The following is a 5,950-nucleotide window of genomic DNA, read 5'->3' on the forward strand; positions in this document are numbered from 1 at the left end:
ACTTGCCATTTGTGTCCCTAGCTTCGGAAGGTGTCTGTATGATTCCTCACGTCTTGAGAAATTCCTTACTCACGTCGTGAGTTTAGAACTTATCATTTCCTATGCTTGACATCCGTCTTCTAGCTTCCGAAGGTTACCAGATGACTCTTCACGTCGTGAGTTAATCTATATTCACGTCGTAAACTTGGAACTTATCATTACGTAGACTCGCCATGCGTACTGTAGCTTTGAAAGGTTGAATTTGACTACTCACGTTGTGAGTCAACCTTACTCACATCGTGAACTATGGCAGACTAGGGTTTCTGCCACGTGTCATGCTCTAAGACAGCTGTAACTTTGGAAGATCGTAACTCTTGCATACAAACTCTGTTTTTGACGTTCTTTATATCCACACGTAGGTAATTCTGATTACTACCACTCTATATTAGACTCCAATAACAAATTCTAATCCTAATTTAAATTACTCTTGTTATAAGGATCTATAGCGTTAGAACTTATCATAACTTCTTTACGCGAAGTCAGATTTAGACGTTCTCTATATTTTTGGAATCGTATTTATACTATATGTTGGGTTGAAGATTCGTCTAAGTGTTGCGTCATTGGGCTCGGCTGTTAGACCATTTGTTTTGTGCTCCGGTTTTGGGCCTATCCAACCGTGAGCTTATTAGGTTTACTATATAAGTATATGCTTGCATGCATATTAGGTCAATGATAATAGAGAATACAACGATCATTACGATAGCTTTACAGATTTCTTTATCGTTCTTGTAAACCTCCAACCCTCTACAATTGATGTTCTTGATCGAGCTCTTCTGAGGGTTATCTTATAATCATTCGACACGTTTGATTCATTCTTGACTTGTTTTTATTTTCGTGTTCTTGCTGTTTAATCATTATTTACCTGTTTAAGATCTAATCGATCTTCAAGATTAAATTTTAATCTCATCAATTGGTATCAGAGCAGGAGGCTGTGTAATCGATACACTTCTTTTCTGTGAAAAAGGTCTCAATTAGGGTTTTTCCGCAATTACTGATATTTATTGAGCCGTCATCTCATTATTGACGTATCTTGATATTTATTGTTTTGCCCTAATCTGATTTATTACAAGTCTGATCTTTAAACAGGTTATTCAATCATTATGGACGAGTCGCAATCGAATCCCATCAATATTTCCAACAGCATTGGATCAACCACGAAGATTCCCATCCTATATACCCATGATTATGAAGTCTGGGCACATCACTTCGAAGACTATGTTATAGGATCTGAGGATAATGGATACCTCATATGGGAAGCAATCATTAATGGACCTTTTTCTCACTCTGCAATGTCAAGGATTATTAAAACTCAAAAGGAGTATAATGATCTGCTGAAGGATGTCAAAGATATTGCACAAGATGAAAAGGATAAATTCCAGTGCAATATCAAGGCGTTAAGATTGATCAGATTCGCCCTTCAGTCTGACACTTTCAGGTTGGTAAGCTCATGCACGATGGCAAAGGAAGTTTGGGATAGACTTCGTGAACTGTACTCTACAGACGAGGATCTTGAACATTCTATACAAACCTTGCTCTTATCTGAGTTTGGAGAATTCAGGCAAGGAGCCGAAGAAACTGTGACCCAAACATTCGATCGCTTCAATCATCTTCTTAGCAAGATGATCAAACATGACATCGAAAGGAAGCTTATCGAGCAGAAGGTTACGTTTTTAAATGGTCTAAGGTCTGAGTGGAGAGCAGTGGTCTCAACAGTTAAAGCCCATGAACAGTTTAAATCATATTCTTTGGCGAAACTGGTGGGTATTCTCAAGTCTCAGGAGAAGATTATGCTGCAGGAAAGGAATGTTCTCTCAAGCCTAGGTTCGCTGGCCCTCCTGTCAAAAAGTAAAGCTGTGATAGGGGATGAAGACCTCAACTTGGAGGAGTATGACCTCACGTCTGAGGATTATGCTATGATGGTGTCCAACCCCAAGAAGTTCATTAAGAAGAGATTCTCCAGCAACAAAAACCGAAACTGGCAGGGGAGTTATAGTTCAGAAAAGGTTAACAATGAACCGAAGGTTGAAGAGTCCAAGAAGGAACCGAAGGTAGATGGTGATTCTGGAGTAAGCTGTTACTATTGTGGAGGGAAAAACCACTATGCTAAGGATTGCGTCCTCAAAAAGATGGCTGAAAAAGATGAGGAAAAGGATGAGGAAGCTTTGCTGCAGAAAAAGCTTGATGAGATGAGGAAGAAGAAATCTACCCCTAACCCTTCCATGAATGCTCTAATTGTGCAGGGTTCGGTTGCTGATGACGAGTTCGGTGGCGTGGAAGAATGGTCAACCGACTCTGAAGATGATGAAGTGAGGAAGCCTTCTCATGGAAAGGCTTGTGTGGAAAAGGAGGAGAGTAGTGGAGGAAGGTGCTTTATGGTGTCCGAAGTATCTCAGATGAGGGGATACAACACTGATGGTGGAAGCAATGAACCAAAGGAGCAGCAGGATATGTGCTTTACGGCAAAACCGCTCAGCGTGCAGTTCAACGAACTCGATGAACTGATCAAGAAGGTACAATCGGTTTTTGTTTCATTTAAAGTACCACAAAGCTCATATGAAAAAGAACTAAAAAATGTTAATTCACAAATTTCTCATCTGGATAGTAGTTTAACTCAAACTCGAGTCACCAATTCTAACCTAACTGATCAATTAAGCAGGGTGTCTTCGAAGAGTGAGGAGCGGCGCATGTGGATCGAGTTGAAGGAGTCAGAATTAGTTAAAATAAAAGATGAAAACATTTATTTACAAAGAGACAATTTGAAGTTGTTAAAACAGCGAAATGTTTTTTGTTTAATTGCAAAACGTCTTTACACTAATATTACTCAGCTTCACTTGGACTGTGAGATAGGACAAAAGATTCATCGCATGATTTTGCCCTTCCTTGAGTTTAAGGAGGATGAAATTGATGCTGAAGCTTATAATTGTGAGAGTGTGATATCATCTGATGACGTCAATCCGACCTATATGTATGGACTGGACAAAATAGAATCTTTTATTAACTCCAAGGACCATAAGGACATGCTTAAAAACCTTTTGGATGAAAATGATAGACTTTAACTGAGAACCGAAACCATACAAAAATTTGACTCTTTAAACGCCAACTTGAGCTTAGAAAACAAAATTGATATAGAAAATGCATCTGAGCTTAATGAGGATGACAACATGAGTGAAATTTCAGTAAAGGACACGGTTGACTGCTCAGAATTTGTGAAAAGCGAACCTAAAAACAACAAGAATCTAATTTCAGAAAATTCAGTGGAGTTCGCTCGATTGTCCCAACAAAAGTCCCCGATCTTAGCAGAAAAAGCGGTTGTATATCAAAAGGTTAGGACCACTCCAAATCAAGTGTACAAGGTCACCGGAGTAACCAAACATCAGACCGCTGAACTCACAGCAATTGTAAACGAAGACAATGCTGATGGCTGTGATGAGTTCTTCTGGTCAGCTCCAATCGATAATGCAGATGAAACGGTAGGCTTATCAGAAAGGACCTCTTGGATAAGTAAAGGTAGATACATACCAGAACCCTTGAACAAGCCAGATAATTTCGATGTGCCAAGTACCAGTGGTATGAAAGACATTCCTCAAGAAAATGGAAGTTCGGAAAAAGAAGACGTTCCTTCTAGTTCCTCAGTTCAAAGTGAAACTCCCACAGTTCAAAGTGAACCAGCCAAAGAGAAACCGAAAATGAAAGCCAATATCCATCATCAACCGAAGTAGATGAGGAATCAAAAACGTCAAAGGAACCAGAGATACAGGAAGAATCTTTCTGAAAGGAAACAATTCTGGCAATCCCAGAATGCATATTTCTCACATCAAGACAAGAATCTGAAGTTTGAGAATAATCCTGTTATAAGGCACGAGAGCCATAACAACCGAAAGCCAAGGTTCGGTTCGGAAAAGAATACCAACCGAAAGCAAAGGTTCGGTTCAGAGAACGATTCCAACCAAAAGAAAAGGTTCAGTTCTGAAATCAAAAGAGATCAAAACTCTAAGGTCAGTCCCACCAATGATCAAAAGCAAAAGGATCACCTAGAGTCTCCAGCCAAGAAGTCATCTCAATCTAATCCCACTCCTTCTCACTCATCTAATTCTTCTAATTCTTCCAATCCATCTCCATCTCACTCAAAAGTTCATTCTGTTCGTTCTCAAAAATCTCATTCGTCAACTGAACAAAAAGGCAAACAGAAGGTTTCTGCATCCAAACCTGAGTCTAAACCGAACGCACCTAATCCTAATAAAATCAAAGTTTTTACCATCAAAAAGAACGATGAAGCAACACTAATAAAACGAACATATCTTGTTGACATCTCTCTTACTATTCCTGTTCCTATGAAAGGCTCACGTGGACCCAAGAAACTTTGGGTTCCTAAATTTGCTTGATTTTTGCAGGTTATAAGTGACGAGCAGTTTGACGAAGAATGGTACATCGATAGTGGCTGCTCGCGTCACATGACAGGGAGGAAAGAAGAACTCAGGGAATACAGGTCTCTTACAAATGGTGGCAACGTCAAGTTTGGAAATAACTCCTTCGGCATCATAAAGGGATACGGAATGATTACCAATGGTGATTTCACTATAAGGAAGGTGGCATACGTGGAAGGACTACAACACAACCTCATCAGTGTATCTCAGCTTGTTGGAGGTACAGGTCTCAAAGTCTCATTCGATGATGAAGGTTCTGAAATTATTGAGAAGAAGACGAAGAAAGTAATTCTCAAATCAGAGCGTAAGGGTGAAATGTTTCCTCTAAACCTCAAACCCATCAAAGGAAACCCAGCTATATGCCTGTTATGAAAAGCACAATCTGATGAAAGCTGGTTGTGGCACCGAAGACTCTCACATCTCAACTTTAAAGATATCAACAAACTTGTCACTGGAGGTCATGTACGAGGTCTTCTATTGCTCAAGTTCGACAGAGATCATTTATGTGCTGCATGTGAAATGGGGAAGCAGAGTCGTCAAAGTCATCCATCTATAATTAACACTAAAGTTGTTGAACCACTCGAATTACTTCATATTGATTTATGTGGTCCATCATCTATCGAAAGCATCGGTGGTAGCAAGTATATTCTTGTTATTGTTGATGACTTTTCGCGGTTTACATGGGTGTTCTTTCTAAAGATCAAATCTGAAGCGACTCATAAGCTGAAAGTGTTCATCAAGCAGATTGAAGTTCAGCTCAAGAAAGTCGTTCGCAACATCAGGAGCGACAATGGTCTGGAGTTCAAAAATAGAGAATTTGAAGAATTTCTGGCAGAAAAGGGAATAAGTCACAACTTCTCAGCTCCCTAAACACCTCAACAGAACGAAATTGTCGAAAGACGAAACCGATCTTTGTGTGAAGCTACCCGAACAATGCTAAGTTTCGCTTCCTTACCTCTTTATTTTTGGGCTGATGCTATTCCTGCTGCTTGTTTTACATAGGTCAGGTCATATCTCAACAAGCGATTCAAGCTCACACCTTATGAGATTCTCAACAAGAGGAAACCCAATGTGAAATTTTTCCACGTGTTCGGCTCACGGTGTTTCATCTTTAACTCTAAAGAACACCGCAACAAGTTTGATGTCAAAGCCGACGAGGGAATCTTTCTGGGCTACTCTCTCACTTCTAAAGCGTACAGAGTTCTAAACAAGCGTTCGAGAAAAATCGAAGAGACTTATTACGTGACTTTTGACGATGGCTATGTCAAACAGCTCCAGGCCAAAAAAGACACAGCTGGGGAAATCTTTCCTCAAACTGGCCAAGTCACAGTCTCGATCGCTAATCTATTCGAGAAATTCATGGAGCTATTTGACGAACCAGAGAAAGCTACTCTCTCAGAAGCAGGCGCAGCAGACAACAAGGTAGACCATATGAAGCAAATTGTCGAAGAAGCTGCCAGGAGAATGAACGAAGGAGGATCGAATTC

Source organism: Lactuca serriola, chromosome 1 (assembly GCF_051521515.1).
Source record: "Lactuca serriola cultivar US96UC23 chromosome 1, Lser_US96UC23_V15, whole genome shotgun sequence".
In the NCBI taxonomy this organism is placed as follows: Eukaryota; Viridiplantae; Streptophyta; class Magnoliopsida; order Asterales; family Asteraceae; genus Lactuca; species Lactuca serriola.